Genomic DNA, 19,965 nt, shown 5'->3' with positions numbered 1-19,965 from the left:
ACCACTTCTGACTTTTTCTATGTATGTGGTACTGGGGGATCGAACCTGGATCTGCGTGTGTGCTGGGCAAGCACTCTACCACTAGGCCAAACTCTTAGCCCATGCTCCCTGCCTTCTTGACCTACTGAATGGGATCTCAGATGTACCTCAAACCACAGACCCCAGTGGATTCTATTGCACCAGGTCGAGGGAACCTAGCCCCAGCAGACTTAGGCTGGGCACTCCTCACTCTGCCAACTCCTGAGCTCAGGGGGCTACCCAGCTGGGGCTGGTTGAAACTTCCAGAGGCATGGCGGTGCCAGGTTTGGATTCTTTGCCTACCACACACATAAACAGCACCATGGACATGCACACTGGTTTGCTTAGTGATTTACCTGGGCTCTTCCATTCATGAAGCCAGCAGTAGGTATTCTGGGGGGCAGTGTCTGTGGTGCTCTGAATCAAATTTCAGTTCCACAGAGCCCAACTACCCAATCTCCTCATACCTTGGGTCCCCAGGAGTAAGATGAGGGTCCCAGAACCACTGTGCAGATCAGAATGACAACTTTACCAATGCTGGCACGCATTGGCAGATTACAAGGCTTAGGAAACAGGCTGTAGGCCCCAAACATACATCCTAGGCAAGGAGTTTGGGAAAAGGTGAGACCAGCTCCACAGGCTTTGTGCTGTCGTTGGCCAGCAGCAGCCAAGGTGAGAGCTACACTGGCTCAAAGGGTAAATCATGGCAAAATGGAGACCTGCATATCCTGACCACCTGGGGTGCAAGGCACACACGAGTGCGTGCATGTGTGTGCGTGTGCGTGTGTGATGTCCCTCCCCCTGCAGCATTCTCTGTGTCTACAGGTCAGGGGCCGACAGTGTTCCCCAAGACAGACCAGCCTAGAGGCTCAGTGACCACAGCATCAACCATTGCTTTGGCTTCTTGAGTGTCCCTTCACTTGTGCGTGATAGGGAGGATCACAGGGATATTCAGAAGCCCTGCCAATCCTCTCCTAAGCCCAACCCACTCCCAGCCTCTGGCTCCTAGGTCTGTGCTCTCCTCTCCAGAGCCAGGGACAGAGTTGTCACCTCTGCATGGACTTCACAATTAGTTGATGACAAAAAATTCAATAAGTAAGAAATTAAAGTTACAAATCCAACTGCAACTGGCCACATATCTGGGGAAAATTTGTTTCCATGGGAAGGTTTATGGAGTGTCATAATTTTATTGAAATCCTATATCTTCCCATTGACTTTTATCGTTTCAAGCTGGTTACCGGAGTTATCATTACCAGAGCGTCGATGCCACAAGAGGCCGGGGCGGGGGATTTCCTTTCATAAACAAGCAGTAATTGTCTCCTTTATTGATCAATAAATCTCCAAAATGCTGTCCTTCACTAGGCTTCTCCTCTATTACATCTCCAGGCTAGCAACAGCTGGCACAGAAGAAAAATCTAAAGCAAGAACTTTGCTGTTTGTACCTTTTCAAGAAATGGTTTTGTCATTAGAGGAAGAGTAGGCACTGTGCTGGGCGATTTGGTAACGACTTTTTAATGACTGATTCCACTTGTGGTAAAGTTCGCCTGGTTTCCACTCAAGTGAATGCTGGCGATTAATCGCCATGCAAACAGGCACCCAGGCTGTGCCGATGGTGCCTTAAAGGCTTGCTTGGGAAGTACAAAACAAAATGACATTTTCCACTGAGTGCTTCTCCTTGGGTACAGAACAGTCCTGTTTGTAAGCAATAAAATTTGTTTGTCACATAATTAATGCCAACTAGGGGAGTGTTCGAGGACAGTCTCACAGATGAAGGAAGGAGCTGAGGGCTAGGAGCCTCTGGAACCACCTAGGCCAGTGTGGAACGAGGAGGAGGGGCAAGGGAAGGAGTATCACCATGTATGTGTTAACTGGTTGGCAAGGCTGCTTGCCTCAGGCAGGAAGAGCAAGCTGCCTTCCTAGCCCTGTCAGTCCCAACACGAGGACGCTAAGGGACTATAAATGAGGTGGTGTGGCAAGTTGATGAAGAAAGGCAACCATTAGGCATGGGATAGAATTCCAGGGTAAGCTAGGCAGTTTTTCTAGAAGGAAACCAAGGCATAGTAGTACAGAGTTGTAGCTGGGCATGGTGGGTCATATCTGTTATCTCAGTACTTGGCAGGGAAGGCAGTGATCATAGTCTGAGCTCAACTCTAACAAAGTAAGCAAGAGATCCTATCTGTACAAGAAATGAGAGTATGACTCAAGTGGTAGAACACCTGCCTAACTAATATGAGGTCCTAAATCCAATCCCCAATGCTGCCAGAAAGAAAAAAAGAGGTCTCTGGAGTCACCTGTCCCAGATCCTAACATTCAAAACCATTGAGGCTCCTAACAAGGTCCCTCCTCCATCATTATCCCCATCCATGATGATGGCCCAAGGCCTGGCACAAGGCCAGCAAGGGCCACAGAAAATCACCATGGGATAAGCAGAGCAAGCAGGGATGCAGGAACTGGCCAAACCCACTCCCATGAAGTTCTGAGAGTCCTGGGAGGGAGAGAACTTGAAGCCTAGGAGTAGTGTTCTGCAATGTGGCACATAAACCCAACAAGACAAACACTAGGGCTGGGAGGGGCCCACACTGTAAATCCCAATCTATTCACATAAAGCCCACCCTCAGTCCCACCTCTTACACCTCAGGACCAGTCTTGAACAGGTGCCTGCAATGTTTCAGGTCTTTTGTCTTAGCCTCTATTGTCTCCCTCCACTGCTGAGGGCCACTGTGGAAAGCCTTTCACTAGAACAGACTGGCCATAATCTTTTAGGTATAAAAACCCAATGACCACACTGCACACACACCTGGCCACCTTCCCACCAGTTCTCTGCAGAGACTGAGCCATTTCACCTACCACTCTTGAGGAACCTGGCCAAGGCCAAGAGGGTTGTACCTCTGGTTGTACCTCTGCAGCTTGTAAGTAAAGGGAAGGCTATATATCCCAGCCCTCTGCTCTGGCTGAGGAAAAGGCTGAGAGCAACCAGGCAGTGATTCAGGAAAGGAAGACAGCTTAGCAGAATCCAGAGGAATTGAAAATCCCAGATAGGTGACAAGACCAAAGACAGCACGTGACATCTGAAGATGGCAAATATATGCAGGTCTGTGCGTATGTGCATGCAATTAACCTTCACTGGGCCCAGTCCTATACACACAGGAGAGCAGCTAGGGGGCTTGTTTGAGTGAATGTGGTCTTGCTGCAGGCCTTACAGGACCTCCTGGACAGCTCTGCATCATTCAGTGCTGCTCAGTGTTCTCACCACTACAGAAGTCCATTTATTAACCCTGGGTCTGGCAAGCAGGAGACACCATAGAGCTCTGAGAAATAGGAATGTGGTAAAGAGCAGTGCAGATCTCAAGCAGAGACTCAAGACAGGGCTGCAGCCTAGGCACTGGAGAAATACTGGGTATACTCAGGTAAGTGCAGCTAGCTGACTGCACATAGGTCAGGGCTGTACTCAACACTGTATGGGCAACACCCTAGAGTTCTTGGGGGCAGAGCCACAAAAGATGATGCAAACCAGGATCTCCCAACTGCAGTGCAACCAGTGAGCTGTGTGTGTGAACACTGAGCATTCATGCTCAAGTCAGGATCTGTGCTCTTGCTTAGCTTTCTCACTCAAGGCTGACACTCTACCACTTGAACCACACCCCTACTTCCAGCTTTTGGCTGGTTAACTGGATTTGTGTGCCTGAAATTTCCTCAACCTCTCCTTAGATCTGAGTCTCTTGGGTAGCTAGGATTATAGGTGTGAGCCACCAGTATCTGGCCCACTGGCTTTTGAGGACAACTCTGCTTATGCTGGAGTCCCAAGAATACCACAACAGGATTGGAGAGCTATCATACCACTGAGACAGCCAGAAAAAAAACAGTGTCTGGAGGGCAGTTGACACCTGTGGGGAACAGCCAGAGCCAGGTCTCCACTTCAGATGAGGATGGGCTGAACAAGGTAGAAAGCCAAGGAGACCGCCTCAAGGAGCCAGGAGGATTAAAGGAGATGTCAGCATAGGGTGGAGAACCAGTTTGCAGCCTAATTGAAGCGTACATGCCATGAGGCCACCCAACGCCAAATCTTGGCTGCCACTGACTTGAGTGACTGAAGGGAAATAATCAGCCTAAGAGTCAGGGTGCTTTAAATGTACATCGGAAAGGCAAAGTACCCCAGCTGTTCAAAAGTTGAAATAAAGCTTTGTGTGTGAAGCTTTAGGTACCATGGCCTCACGTGGACAGGTATAAGTGCTGCTGGTCTGTCCCCTCCTTGCTGCTGCTTCTGTGATAACAGGGGCTACTCAGGTGCTCCAAGCCCATCTCAAGCTTGGAAAGGCCAGTGCTTGAAGGTATGACCTAGGGCCCTCCCCACAGGGAGAGGGGCTCAGACAAGCAAAGATGAGCTGGGTAGCACCTATATGTAAAGGATCCCTCCTCAAATCTTACCACTCCATGGGCTTCCAGGCCAGTGAGCAGAGCTTGAGAGCAGCCAAACAGTGTTTCCCTGGCCTTCCTGTCTATTCCCTCCCTATCTCCCTCCTCAGCCTGGTCTGCCAGGGCTGACTCACTCCTGCCGCCTACTCCATCCCAGCTTCCCAGAGCTGTCTGAAAGGCCTCCATGGAATCCGTGGGATGCTCTCTGCAGGCTCTCCTCCAGCCCTTCTGCCACCCCCATAGCCTTGTACCACATCCCAACTCCTCCACTCTATTCTCTTATCACTCCAAAGCTTCTTAGGAAAAGGAGATTATGATCACATGTGACTGAGAATGACCACGCCTCCCCTGCCGAGGAGTCACCCAGTCTAAAGCACTGTAGGTGCTGTAGGCTCTCCTCCTACCTGTGGCTACTCTTCCTCTCCTTAGACCCACTAGGACCCTAATGACTTCCCAGGAGGGGTGGGACAGGCTCTACCACACTAGCTTCACTGAAAACTGAGGACCTACAGACTAAAATGACAAGAGCAAGCAAGCACTAGGAGGACTCACTCTGGAGACAGGGTTCAAGTCCTGCATTACCACAAATGGGAGTGCCAGAGACAGAGATCTGATCTCTCTGGACTCTTCCTGTGCAAAATGGGGCATGACCCCTCCTCCTCCAAGCACCACTGAACCCACAGCACAGCAGTGCCAGCAAACAGGAAGTGCTGAAAGCTGGCCATGGCCCCCAGCGCTAGGGCCCCATGCTGGCCTTCAACACATGACTACTTCAAAAAGGGTTTCCACGGTGACTTTAACTGGCTGCTGACATCTGTATAATTATTTTTTGCTTGTATTTGTTTCTATTGTTTGCTGTGAGGGGTTTTGAGTTCAGATCACACTATAGATCTTTGGCTGGCCTGGCACCTGTAATACACCTGTCTCAGCCTCCCAAATGTTGGGAATTACAGGTAGGTACCAACATGCTCTACTTCAGATCTTCTCAACACTGGGGCAGAACTTGGGAAGCCACTGTCCTGTGGCTTTGCACAACAAAGGGACATTGTTCAGCCAATAGCCACGATGGAGAAGGACCAGGAACTCGCTCTGAACTGACTCAGTAGCCACTCATGGTCTCAACCAGTTAATCATCTTCAAAGTATTCCCACAGTCAGTGGGAGGTGGTGCCAAAGCCTACCTCTCCTGGGCTTGAGGTGTGGCTCAAGTGGCCCAGGGCCAGCTTTGAGCAACCAAAGCCAACCTGAGTAGTTGGAAAGAAGTAACCAGAGGCAGCCAACAATCCTCAGCTGTGATCTAATATTCATTTATTGTCCCCAGCATTCATCCACTGTCACTAATATTCGTCCACTGTCCCTAACATAAGCCAGGCTCCTCTTCTGTTCTAATGGGAAGCTTCTGTTAGCCATGCAAAAGTTCTAAGGGGGAGAGGGGGCCCGGAAGTTTGGCCTAGTGGTAGAGTACTTGCCTAACTTGCCTACCATGCACAAAGACCCGGGTTCAATTCCTTAGTACCACATACATAGAAAAAAAGCCAGAAATGATGGTGAGGCTCAAGTGGTAGAGCTCTAGCCTTGAGAAAGTCCAAGGACAATGCTTAGGCCCTGAGCTCAAGCCCAGGACTGGCCAAAAAAAAAAAAAAAAAGGTCTAAGGGGACTGGATGGGTGGTCATGGAATAACACGAGACATACCACATGCTGGCAATCAGCCCTGAGTCAAAGGACCAGCTCACTCTGGTAACACAGCAGAGATGGGCATGGTTCCTCCTTCCACTAGGAGGCAGGGCCTCACAGAAAAGAGGCCAGCCCAAGAGACTATGAGACACAGAGACACAGGAAGAACAACAGGGACATCCAGCTCCATTGAAAGATAAGAAAAGGGCAGGGAGACATTTGTCACCAAAGAATAGAGAGCCAAACAAATGAAACTGTTTCATCATCAAACAGAAGGCAGTACAGAAACATGCACAAGTCAGCCTTGATGCTGAGTAGACAGGAAAATCTGCAAGTAGTAAGCTCTGAGTCTGTGCGCAGAAACCCACACTCATACCTGGTAGCTAAAAACCCTCATTAGAAAACATCACAGTGGCCCAGTGGTAGAGTGCTAGCCTAGCATGCATGAAGCCCTGGGTTCAATTCCTTGGTAACACATATGAAAAGAGTCGGAAAGTGGTTCTGTAGCTCAAGTGGTAGAGCTCTATCCTTGAGAAAGCTCAAGGACACTGCCAATGCCCTGAGTTCAATCATCAGGAGGGGAGGGAGGGGAGGAGAACGTGCATCACAGTGTCCTAGCCTAGATGAGCACACACAGGCTCTTGCCAGGAAAGGACTCAACACATAATAAATAAACAAACACAAACCCCAAGATGAAGTTCTAAGAATGTAAGCTCATTGTCAAAGTTCACAGAACACAAATGAGAAGAGAATAAAAGCCAGGGAACAAAAAATATTTATGAGTAGTATTTTCAGAGTAATAAAGAAACAAAGAATTTAAGGCCATGCAGAGAATCTCATACCTACAACCCTAGCTATTCAAAAGGCAGCAATAAGGAGGATCACAGTTTATTCAAGACTAGCTCATGCAAACAAATTCACAAGACTCCATGTTAACCAACAAACAAATCTGAACTTGCTGAGGTGTGCCTGTCATCCTAGTTCATTCAGGCTACCCTAGGTATAAAACATGAGACTCTATTCAAAAATGAACTAGAGCAAAAAATGCCAGGGGTATAAGGCTCAAGTGAGAACCTACCCAGCAAGCATAGGTCCCAAGTTTAAATCCCTGTATGGAGTAGGGGAGGAGAATTTTATATTACCAGGAAGTCAAAAGGTACCACTAAGAACAAATAAATATAAAAATAAACTAAATGTAAGTAACAAAGTAAAATTAGAATGATGATGATTTAAATGTAATAGGCAAATAATTTGCATGTGGCTAAAGTCAGTAAACTGAAAGATAAACTAAATAATAAACCAGAGAGAAGAGCAAAAGATGAAGAGAAGTGAGATATGAAGGACTAAGAGATACATAGGCAGAATAAGAAAGGCACAAGGTATCTTTAATATGTGGCTATTAGATCTAAACAGTACAAGAGCGAGGACTCAATATTTGTATACCCAATGCTACTGACATGGTATTGGAGATAAACACAACTACATAGACATAAAAACCTATGACTCTATAGACATAATGTTTTATTACATAGTTTAATATGTATCTATGATATACAAACGCTTAGCCTAATTTTGATTATGTTCTAAAAACTAAGTGCCAGTGATTATATATAGATTCCCTTCTTGAATACTTGTATGTTAAGCATGTCATCTGAAATATGATATAAAAATCAATGTTAATAAACTCTAAAAAATAAAAATAAAGAAATAAACATAATATTTTATAACAACAACAAAAAAGAGATACACAGGCAGAATAAGAAGGCGTGAAAAGTCTAAGCAGCATCACAGACAAACAACACAGGAAGCATGCAGTCATTAAGGAACTGGTGGTTGAGAATCTTGCAGAACTGATAGAATAACTCCAGCCTCAGATTTAGAAGCTACCACATATTTTAGACATGAGGTAGGATGGGGACATTTGATAGCTGCATGAGACTGTTGCTTTGCTGGGAAAGGTGAGATCAGGGAGTAAGCTCAGAATGACAACAGACAGCTGACAGATCAGCAATGGCAGTGGGAGTCAGGAGACAGTGGGAAGAGGAATAAGTCAATCATATGCACCAACATGTCTCCCTAGACAAGAGTAGAGGGAAGGGAAATGACCAGAATGAAAATCTGAGAAACACAGCAACCAGTACATGTGCACCAATCCAAACATGTACCAACTTCTCCAGACCAAACCACAGCTGATGAATGGCTCCCTGGAGTACTGATACGCAAAGAATTGTAACAAACTAAAGTGCTTGAATATCTCTGAGGGTGTTAAAGGAATGCACAAGATAATGACATTGGTAAGTTTTTTTTTCTTTTTTTTTGGGGGGGGGTTGTGGAGAGGCATTGGGGTTGAACTCAGGACTTTGTACTTGCTAGAAAAGTATTCTAATTTTGGTTATTTTGAGATAGGACCTCATTTCCTATCCAGTCTGCTCTCCTATTTTATGTTTACACTGTAGCTGTGATGGTGGGTGAACAGCAACACACTCAGTTTCTTCCACTGAGATGGAGTCTCCCAAAGTTTTTTTTTTCCCCCCCTTAACTTAGCCTGGCCTCATACTACAATGCAATCCTTCCAATCTCAGTCTTTGGGGTGGGCAGGATTATAGTATTAGCAGCTACTCTTGGCTGACAATAGGAGCATATCATTTGTCTCCACAAAAGCACAGAAGTGTGGCTGCATGGATGAGAGTGGAAACCAGTTCTCCATTTGTCTTATATTTTCATCGCTTTCCAACCTGTAATATAATGTTGTGATCTGCCCCTCCAAAATTATAATTAAAATAAAATTGAAGGGAAAAAGATAGCACTGAAATAGAAAGGAGGCACATTTTGAGTTAGTCTGGAGGCTCATGATGTTCCTTCCTGAGTAGGCATAGTTCTCCATACCATGAAAACTGTACACAAAAAAACCACTAGAGAATCAAAGGAGGAAGAAAAAAACAAAGAGAGAAAACTCCAATAATCTCAAAATGAGATAAGAAAATGGGAAAGGGCACAAAACATGGGAAATCAAAGTATAAAGTAGAATAGAAATTCAAATAAAAAGAATTAACAATGTAAACAGAACAAACATCCCAATGAAAACACAAGGCTGCTCATAATGGATAAGAAAAATGGTTTTTGTTTGCAGGCAACAAAACCACAGAAAGTTGGAAACAAGTACAAGGAAGACAGCAACAAAAGAAAGCGGCTGTGTCAATATTCTACAAAATACAACTTAAGGCAAAAGGCTCACACACACAGAGGCCCACCACATGACTGTCAAAGACTCTCAACACAAGTGTGTGAGCTTTATACTTGAGAGAATACAACCCAGGCTCTATACAGAAAGCAATCACTGATAGAGTGGCAGGTGTCAGTGTATCACTTATAGTCATTGATGGATTGAGCAGGTACTGGGCAGTGAGAGGCAAACCTCTGAGAAATCTGGTTAAAATTTGTGACATAACTATACTTACAGAACATCACCCCAAGCCACTCAGGGCAGCACACTGTTTTTTCAAAGCATAAATTCAGCAAATGCTACAACATAAAACCTGTCAAGGGGGATTTCAGGTGAAATATCACTTAGAAGGAACTTGACATAAAAATGATTAGGCTGAAAATCAGTTCCTAAAAGATCACTAAGAAGTCCAATACATCTGTGAATCTGGAAACATGTCAAGTACCAATAGGTTAAGTCAGACATCATAAAAGAAATGTGATACAATAAATGATAATGAATATATACTAAAACTAGCTTAGTACTTGCAAAAATCCTTGGATCCTTTTTTCATGTTACATTCAGCAGAAAGGAGGTTTATTTACTTATTTTTCTTTCATAAAAAAGGTCCATATCCTGCACTGAGCAGCTGTCCATGGACCAGCAGCCCTATAAGAGGCTCCAATGCTCTCTACACACAGGCCCTCCAACACACTCCCTCAAACAAATCAACACACATAACCATGGGGAGGCGATCAATAATTCATGATGAAGCTAACTAACTTGCTGCCCAGTTAGAAAACCTACAAGCTGAAAATAGCAAGCTAGGTAATTCACCTAAAAATGAGAGATAAGAATAAAATAACGAAATAAAAGAGAATCAGAATGAAATAAAAATCAGAACAAACAAGGTGAAGGAGAAGAGACATGAAGACAGGTAAGTCAATAAAAACTTCCAGAACTAAAATAGAAATCTGAGACTAGAGTATCTAATTAGAATAGCACATTTAGAAAAAGTGGAGTCATGTACAACACAGAGAGAATGGGAGAGAGAAGTGTACAGAATGTCACAAGCAAGAATGGCTGGAATGTTTCTAAATTTCATGACAGGTCTAGAAAGTTCTGAGAACATCAAGCAAAGATATACATCCTATTCACAATGCACAAAATCAAAGTCAGAAATCCTGGGAGTCGGGGTGGGGAGTAGGGTGGAGGCAAGGGGAGTGCACCATACATATCAGAAAACAAGACCAACATTGTCCTTCTCACTAGGAAACATGAGCCAGAAGAGAGTAGAGGAAGTATTTAAATACTGACAGAAAGAAAGAACACAGCCACTGACCATGGGTTCTATGACCAGTAAACCAGCTGTCAAAGCAAAGGAGAAATGGAGATTTCCTCTGACACACAGAAACCTGGGGCTTCATTGTCAGCTATATACCTGAGGCCTCCAGAGAGGCAAAAGGTAACAAACAGAACCCTGGCACAATGCAGAGAAGGGCAGTACTGGACAAGAACCAAAGAGGGTTGAGACCAAAGTGCTGGCTCTTCTTATTTCTCACTCAACTAGCAGACAATGTACTGGGCAATCTCAGCCTTAAGTGCAGAGAAGCCCAATGACTAGACCCAGCATTGTGTGTGAAGGGCCCAGAGCTCTGAGCAGTCGTCAGTCCTAAGTGTCTATGGCAACTACGAGAATTGTTTCCAAGAGTTGTATGATTCATAATACTAAGAGGAAACAAAATGAACCATTAAGAAATGTTGAATTAAAAACAAACTACACAAAAGAAGACAAAGTAAAACAAAACAGTGCCCAGAAAAACAGTAACTAACACTGGTACCAAATAAACCTCATCAATGATCACTTTAAATAAAAAGGATCTATATACTCTAATTAAAACACTGTCAGAGTGGATTAAAAAAATAAGACATAATTATATGTTGTCCATAAGAAATCAACTGAATAAAGAGATACAACTATTAAAAAGTAAAAAGAGAGTATGCTAACTTCATTCAAAAGAAGGTGAGGACCAGTCACCAGTGGTTCATGTCTGTAATCCTAGCTGAGATCTGAGGATTGCAGCTCAAAGCCAGTATGGACAGGGAAATCTATAAGACTATCTCTCCAATAAACCAGAAAAGGTCTGGGTAAAAGCATGGCTCAAATGGTACAGCACCAGCTGAGAAAGTAAGCCAAGCAAGTACAAGGCCTTGATTTCAAACCCTGTTACAGGGGATATGGGGAGAGGCTCAAGTATCTTATTAATCTCAATCTGAACAAGGAAGCTCACTGAAATATTGACAGGCACTACATCATATCTCCAGGAAGACATGGCCCCCATCCACAGGACTGCACTTACAACAGTGTCAAGATATGCATCGTACAAATAGAGCAAACAGCAGAGATAGATGAACCCCTGTACAGTGTAAACCTCAACTCTTCTCTATCAAAACTGGACAGAACCGAGAAGAAAATCAGTAAGGACACAGCTGAACCAAACAGTACCATTAATCAGTGGGGCCCAGCTGACAATGACAGACGGCTTCACCCTACAGAGCAGAGCACACATCTCCACTCAAGCTCACAGGAAAATTCATAAGGCGAACCACAAAGGAGGCTAGCCATAAAACACACCCAGGCACTTGGAGAAGGATGCAAACCCACATGCAATCAGCTCTCAGACCATCCCAAGTTACACTGGAAATCAGTAACAAAGATAGTCTGAAAGCCCCAAAGCAGTTGGAAATGAAGCAATCCACCTGCAATTAACTCATGTCCACAAAAGGTTTAAGAGAAATGTAGCAATAATGATAAGCAACAAGAAGTAAAACCACAACTTATCAAAATGCTTAACATGCAACAACAGCAGGGCTTAGAGGGAAATTTATAGCATTGGGTACATATTTTAGATTTGCAAAGATCCAAGATCAATCATCCAAACTCCCAGATAGAAAACCATACAAAGCAGAGCAATGTGAGCTACACAAAAAAAGAAATAAAAATGAGAGGGAGGCATGGCTACCAAGTATGGAGGCAATGAGTTCAAACCCCAGTATAGCCAGGGGGAGAGGGAGGCGGGGGAGAAAGAAAAAGAACAGAAACAAGACTGCAGGGTGGGCGGGGGAGAGGAGGGTAGATCAGAAGACTGTCCTGACACAAATACAAGCTTACTGAAGCTGAGGAAACTGTGCTAGGCTAACCAGAGACTGCACATGAGTCATGACAGGGGAAGAGTTGATCTTTGGCTCACTGACAGGATGGGGAGAGGGAGCGGGGAGCACAGTAAACAACTCCATGCTGTTTAGTGTAATAACTATAATGTCCTTCAATGGCACAGACAGAAACCTAATCGGATGAGGAAAAGACCATCCAAGTGAACTTCTGGCTAGCCACCTAAGTGCCTAGTACCTCTATCCTTGGAATTCCCACTGGGTACAGTGGAGTAGTCCCTTATGGGGACTGCCACCACTTTGAAGTGACTCTAGCCCGGGGTTAAGCCAGATGGAACAACCTGTGTCAATTAAAGTAATTGAATTAATCATTACTAAGCATCCCAGGAAGAAAGAAATAAGACTTGCAAGGCATCACTAGTAAATTTTAACTAAATATTCTATCAGGTTACTATCTAATCTTCTCAGCAATCAAAAGCAGTTAATCTGTATGATATTGTGATGACTGACAGATACACAACAGAGCATTTGTCAAAACTCAAGAGAGCTAGCTGGCACACTAGTTGTGCGGCACACAACTGTCACCACAAATACTTAAGAGGCTAAGGTAGGAGGATCACTTGAACCAGGAGATGGATGGAGGTCAGCTTGGGGAGTGTAGTGACGTCTTTAATGCAAAACAAAAATTTTCACTGGCAAATCTTTTAGGGTGGCTTCATGCCTGTAAGCCTAGCGACTCAGGAGACTGAGATCTGAAGATCATGGCTCAATGCTAACCCATGCAAAAAAGTCCCCATGAGACAATCTCCAATAAATCACTCAAAAACGGGAAGTGGAACTGTGGCTCAAGTGGTAGAACACTACACTTGACCACAAAGAAGTTCAGCTACAGCACTCAGGCCATGAGTTCAAGCCCCACAACTGACAAAAACAACAACAAAATTAAAAAACAAAAGGTTTTAAAAAGCACTGCAGAAATATACAGCACGAAGAGTAAGTGCTAACGCAAAGGGCTGACTGAAGTTAGGGACCAAGTGTCAATATTGGCTTCTTAGCTATAACAAATGTTCCACAGTAAGAAACATAAGATGCTAATGCAAAAAGCTAGATGAATATAGGTAAAAACAACATCTTTCCATGCTCTAAACAGAGGTGCACAAAACTTCACATAATAGCCTACAGTGAGCAAAACAGAAACAAGGGTTTTAAAGCTCTTGCCTGGAAGACACACACACTAATTTTTACTAGACATTGATAAATAGTCTATCTTATAATCACCAGTATAGCTACTAAAAATTACATGAGAGTTCACAGTTACTAAGATATGAAGCAGATAAAAGGAAGAAATTTTATACTGTCAGGCCCTGGTGGTTCTTGCCTGTAATCATAGCTATTTGATTGAGAGTAGCTATAATCCTGAGATTGAAGGGATTGAAGTTTGAGAACAACCTGGCAGAAAAGTCCATGAGACTCATTCTTAAACCATAGCTGGGCACACACCAAACCAAGCTACATGTGTTATATAAATATGCTCTCCAAGAACCATTAGAGTCACATCAATAAACAAAAATAAAGGATTATCTCAGCAAGGTGAAATTTACTTCTGCGGGAGGATGTGCCATCAGCCAGTTGTCTGCCAAGCAAGCATATAGAACAGGCAGTCTGCTATGCTACTTAATCCTAATGCCCCTCTGCTCAGATTGGTTGAACTCAAGTTCACAATCTGCTCACAATTGGCTAGTTTGAATAGGGTAAAATGTATTTACATAAGGTGATTTTGAAATAAGATTAACAGTTCACAAGTAATCTTAAAACATACCCATACACTCTGCTATTTTTGGAACATGTCTTCATTCCCTCTCAAAAAGAAACCAGTTTAAAGCAAAACTTACATTTCAAAAATACTTTCTTATCTCAAAGTAGTTCCTCTTTTCCTTAATAAGAGTCAAGCCACGAGGCGAAAGCAGAAACTTTTCTTTAATTAAACTTTTTTTAATTAAATAATTTATTAACATTGATTTTTACATCATATTTCAAATGACATATCTAACAAATAGGTATTCAAGAAGGGAATCTCTATATATGATTACTGGCACTTAGATTTTAGAACATAATCAAAATTAGGCTGAGGGTTTGTATGTCATAGATACATAACAATCTATGTAATATTATGTCTATAGAGTCATATGTTTTTATGACTATGTAGTTGTGTTTATATTTCCAATACCATGTCCATAGCATTGGGTATACAACTTTTGAGTCCTTGCTCTTGTACTGTTTGGATCTAATAGCCACATATTAAAGATACCATGGGCCTTTTGTTCCTTTGGTCTTGACTTGTCTCACTCAACATGATTCACTCTAGATTCATCCACTTCCCTGCAAATGCCATTATTTTATCTTGTCTGTTGGCTATGTAGAATTCCATTGTGTGTGTGTGTGTGTGTGTATATATATATATATATATATATATATATATATATATATCACATTTTTTGTATCCATTCATCTGCAGCAGGGCATCTGGATTGTTTCCATTGCCTGGCTATTGTGAATAGTGCAGAGATGAACATAGCTGAGCAGGTGTCCTTATCATATCCTGGATTATGATGTTCAGGATAGATGCCCAGGAGTGGTATGGCAGGATCGCAGGGAAGGTAAATTTTCAGTTCTTTAAGAAACCTCCGAACTTCCTTCAGAGTGGCTGAACTAGTCTACATTCCCGCCAGCAGTTCAGTAGAGTTCCTTTTTCTCCACAATCCCGCCAGCATCTGTCATTGTCTGAGTTCAAAATCTTGGCCTTTCTTGTTGGGGTAAGGTGGTATCTTAGGGCTGTTTTTATTTGCATTTCCTTTATGGCCGAGAGAAAGTGAACATGGTGGTGCACACCTACGACCCTAGTAATGAGAGAAAGCTGAGACTAGGTAGATCCCAGGTTAGGTGCGTGTCCCGCCAAGAAGCAAGACCCCATCTCAATAATAACAAGCATGACTTCAGAGGCAGAGTAGCATTCTCCCAAAGCAAAAGGCCCTGAATATCAATCCCTAGTACCAACATGTTTTTCTTAAAATTGTAGAACAATGTACAAAAAAAAAGAGAGACAAATGACAATTTTAAGATGGAATATTGTAAATATAATGTATCGCTTGGAAGACTGAGTCCATCTTAAGCAACATACACACGTGCGTACATCTGCACACTCAAACATTGCACATGCATGATGCAAAAGCAAAAGGATCTTAACGGCAAAAGTAACTAAGTTAAATAATTCAAATTAAAAAAAGGAAAAGAAAAAAAGATCTGCAAAATGCTAGTGACTCACGACTGTAATATCAGCCGTAAAGGGTTGAAAATCTGAGGGTAGCAGTTGAAGCCAGCCTAGGCATGAAAATCCATGAGACTCATTATCTCCAATGTAACCAGCAAAAGGCTAGAATAGAGCTGAGAGTTAAGTGGTGGAATGTAAGCCTTGAGCAAAAGGTACCCAGACCTGAATTGAAGCACCAGCACCAGCACACCAAAAATAAATAAATAAATAAACAGCTAAATAAATAAATAAATAATTGAAAATTAAAAAATTCAGCCAGACTTGGTGGTTCACCCCTGTAATCTTTAGCTACTCAAGAGGCTGAGATCTGAGGATTAAGGTTCAAAACCAGCCCAGGCACTAAAGTCTGCAAGACTCTTATCTCATGTTAACCACCAGAAAACCAGAAGTGGCACTGTGGCTCAACTGGTAGAGCACTAGCCTTGAGGTAAGGAGCTCAGGGACAGCACCTAGGCTCAGAGTTCAAGCCCCACAAACAAACCTCTCACCCTACCCCCCAAAAATCAGATTGAATAAAAAAAAACAAAATCTGGGCCAGGAGTGTGGCCTAGTGGTAGAGAGTTTGCCTAGCATGCACAAAGCCCTGGGTTCAATTGTCTGTTACCACATACATAGAAAATGCCAGAAGTGGTGCTATGGCTCAAGTGGTAGTGTACTGTCCTTGTGAAAGCTCAAAGACAGTGCCCAGACCCTGAGTTCTAGACTCAGGACTATCCTCAAATAAATTAATTAATTTTTAAAAAAAGGGGGGGCCTAGTCACAGAGTGCTTGTCTAGCAGGCAGGAAGACCTGGGTTTGATTCTTCGGTACCACATACATAGAAAAGCCTGAAGTGGTGCTGTGGCTGAAGTGGTAGAGCACTAGCCTTAATGAAGGAAAGCCCAAGAACAGTGCTCAGGTTCTGAGCTTAGTCCCCAGGATTGGCAAGAAAAAAAAAAAAAAAGAAGAAGCTGAAAACTGAAGACATAATGACTGACAGCATCTGTACACAGACTATACACAATAACTAATGTTTAAGTTCACTAGAAAGACAATTCTTTTCCATTTTTACATGCCCAATATAATAGCACTCAAAGATATATAGCAATAATTGATTCAACTACAAGGAAAAATAGATAAACTAACCATCACACAATGAGAACCTGAAATAAAATTCTCTTAGGAACAAAGGAAACCACTAAGCACACAGGAAAGTTGAACAGAATATTCAACATCGAACACACAGGCATTTAGAAGCTCACACTTGAGAAGACATGTTGACTGCATATTGTTCTGAAGTGTGTGTGGGTAGTGTATACTAACTGACTAATATGGGATTGTAAAGCACATCTTGACAAAGTTTAAAGGACCGACGTCACTCAGTGTAGTCTGAGCACAAGGAAACTAAACAAAATCAATGAGAAGGTTACTAAACAAAACTCAGCAAAAGGTTGGGAATTAAGGAATTTGTTTTTCAATAACTACTGGTCTGGTTAAAATAGACACACAGAAATGGGTATTCTGAATGGAATGGTTAAGTTCCACAGGAAGCTCCTAAAAGCCTCAGTCCCTAGTCTGTGGTGATACTAAGAGGCAGAAGAACCTTTAGGAGGTGGGACTTAGTGGGAGGTAGTAAGGTCACTGGGATGGGGGGGGGGGGGAATAAAGGGGATGAAAGGGCTATGATGGGATATCAGGGTTGTCCTGTCCACTCTTCTGCTTCCTGGACATGAGGTGAGTGGTTTTGTTCCCATCAAGATGTGCTGTCTAATCACAGGCCCCAAACAATTATATCTATACTTTAAATGCATATATTAGAAGGGGGGAGAGGATAAGAACTAATTATCTACATATTTAACTCAGAAATTTACAATAATATTAAATGAACCCCACAAGAAGGAGGAAATATACAAATGAATAAAATAGAATATATGATAAACAATAATGCCAGAAGTTGGTATAGTCAAATGGCTATTAAACTTAATAAACTGTTGATGGCTAACAATTAAGGAAAATAACCAAATAATAAAAGAAAGAAGACACAAGTACAGATTCAAAAAATATTGTTTAGGTCAAATAAACCATGCTTTTTGGGGGGGCAAGGGAAGGCGGCAGGGTGACTAGAGTTTAAACTCAGGGCCTCAAGCTTCCTAACATTGCTTGCTTTCTATGGTTGGTACTCTCTACTTGAACCACAACCTCTACCCTGGCTTTTTGCTACTTACTTTAGAGATAAAAGTCTATGGACTGGGCCGGGAGTTTGGCCTAGTAGTAGAGTGCTTGCCTAGCATGCACGAAGACCCGGGTTCAATTCCTCGGTACCGCATATATAGAAAAAAGCCAGAAGTGGTGCTGAGGCTCAAGTGGTAGAGCTCTAGCCTTGAGAAAGTCCAAGGACAGTGCTCAAGCCCTGAGCCCAAGCCCAGGACTGGCAAAAAAAAAAAAAAGAGTCTATGGACTTTATTGCCTGGGCTGGCTGCAAACCTCTATCTTCTGTATCTGAGCAGCTAGGATTATAGGTATGAGCCACTGGTATCCAGCCAAAATACAATATCTTTAAACAAAACAACATACACACACACGCACACAACACTTGAAGAAAATCTGAAGTTTCAAAGCTGTTAAAAGAAATAAAATCCCAAATTTCAAAATCTCCCCAATAAAAATAACAAAAAAAAAAACCCCTAGGCCAAGGTAACTTTTAATGGAAGATTCTAGGAAAGCTATTTTATAGGCTTTCCATTAGCATAATATAATTGTACAATGATATTTACAATAGGCATATAATGTAGCTTAAGCAAATCCATCCATACTATTATTCCCTAACCTCCCTCTCTCTCCACCCCCACTGTTTTAACAGTTTTAAGTGGGTTTTATTACCAATTTTCATACAAATATATAATGTAACCTCTATCATATTCACCCTTCCTTTCTTCTTTCTCACAGTAAACCCGTAAGCCCTAATATTACAAAGATTATCACAGAGAGTTTCTGGCTCTTAGTTTAGAAAAAGCACGACCCTAAACCTTGGTGAGGTCAATATGAGGGATGCAAACCAAATGCTGAGCTCTGCAGTGGTCACAGATACATACTCAATTCACTTATTGCCAAATCAAGCACAGCACTGAACACAAAGCACAGGCCCAGGCCACCTGCATTTATTCCTGGAATGTAAGCTTAGTCTGCCACTTAAAAATTTACTAATTTAATTCCCATTAACAGGGTAAATAAATTCATATGATTACTTTATATTTGCAGAAGAGAATTATTTGATTAAAATTCATTATCTATTCATGATGAATATGATATCACGAAAATTCCTCATAGCAAATCAAGACTAAAGAGCTATCAACCTGACAACTTTCCTATGGACAGCATGACCTCAAACAGCAGGGCACTAACAGCTTAGCTTCAAGGGAGGGAAGAGAAGGAAAAGGAAGGAGGGAGGGAAGGATCTGTTATCAACACCTCAGTTCAAAGTATCATTGGAGAATCAGTAGGAGAACAAAGACACAAGATACAAGGATTATTATTAGCTGACATAAGTGTGAGCACAGGTAATGTGAGATAATCTATAATGACTGAGTTGAGCAAAGCTACTAGGTTAATGTCAATGAAGCTAAACATTATAGCACAAAGGATTTAAAAAAATAAGATTTTTAGCAGGCGCAGGTGGCTCATGCCTGAAATCCCAACTACTCAGGAGGCTGAGATCTGGGGATCACGGTTCAAAGCCAGCGCAGGCACAAAAGTCTACAAGATTCTTATCTCCCATTAACCACCAGAAAACTGGAAGTGGCACTGTGGCTCAAATGGCAGAGCGGTAGCCTTGAGCTGAAGAGCTCAGCGACAACACCTGGGCCCAGAGTTCAAATCCCATGGAATTTTTTTTAGAAAACAAATACCAATTCTAATATGAAGTAAAAGAATAAGAAGAAATGATTGCCCAAATCAGTTATGAATCAATTAGAGAAAATAAAGAAGACTGAACATATGGAGCATGTGGTCTGTCCCTGGACTAGGGGAGTCAATGCTGTAGAGACAGCAACCAATTGATTAGTTCCCAATTAAAATTCCAGACAGTTTATGACTGGAAACTGACAGGCTAAAACTTTGTATGAAAGAAAAATAGCCTCTGGGGGGAGCGAAATGGGGACAAAAACACAAGAAGGGTATCAAT

At 42.6% G+C, this 19,965-nt stretch overlaps 1 protein-coding gene across 1 annotated transcript in view; it reads right to left on the bottom strand.

Moving 5' to 3' along the window:
- Mad1l1 (mitotic arrest deficient 1 like 1) overlaps positions 1-19,965 on the bottom strand; it is a 312,487-nt gene that overhangs the window by 140,861 nt on the left and 151,661 nt on the right. The gene's annotated exons all lie outside the window — the stretch shown is intronic.

Source organism: Megascapheus bottae, chromosome 3 (assembly GCF_031878675.1).
Source record: "Megascapheus bottae isolate mThoBot1 chromosome 3, mThoBot2.hap1, whole genome shotgun sequence".
NCBI lineage: Eukaryota > Metazoa > Chordata > Mammalia > Rodentia > Geomyidae > Megascapheus > Megascapheus bottae.
This window is presented reverse-complemented; position numbering and strand designations above follow the sequence as displayed.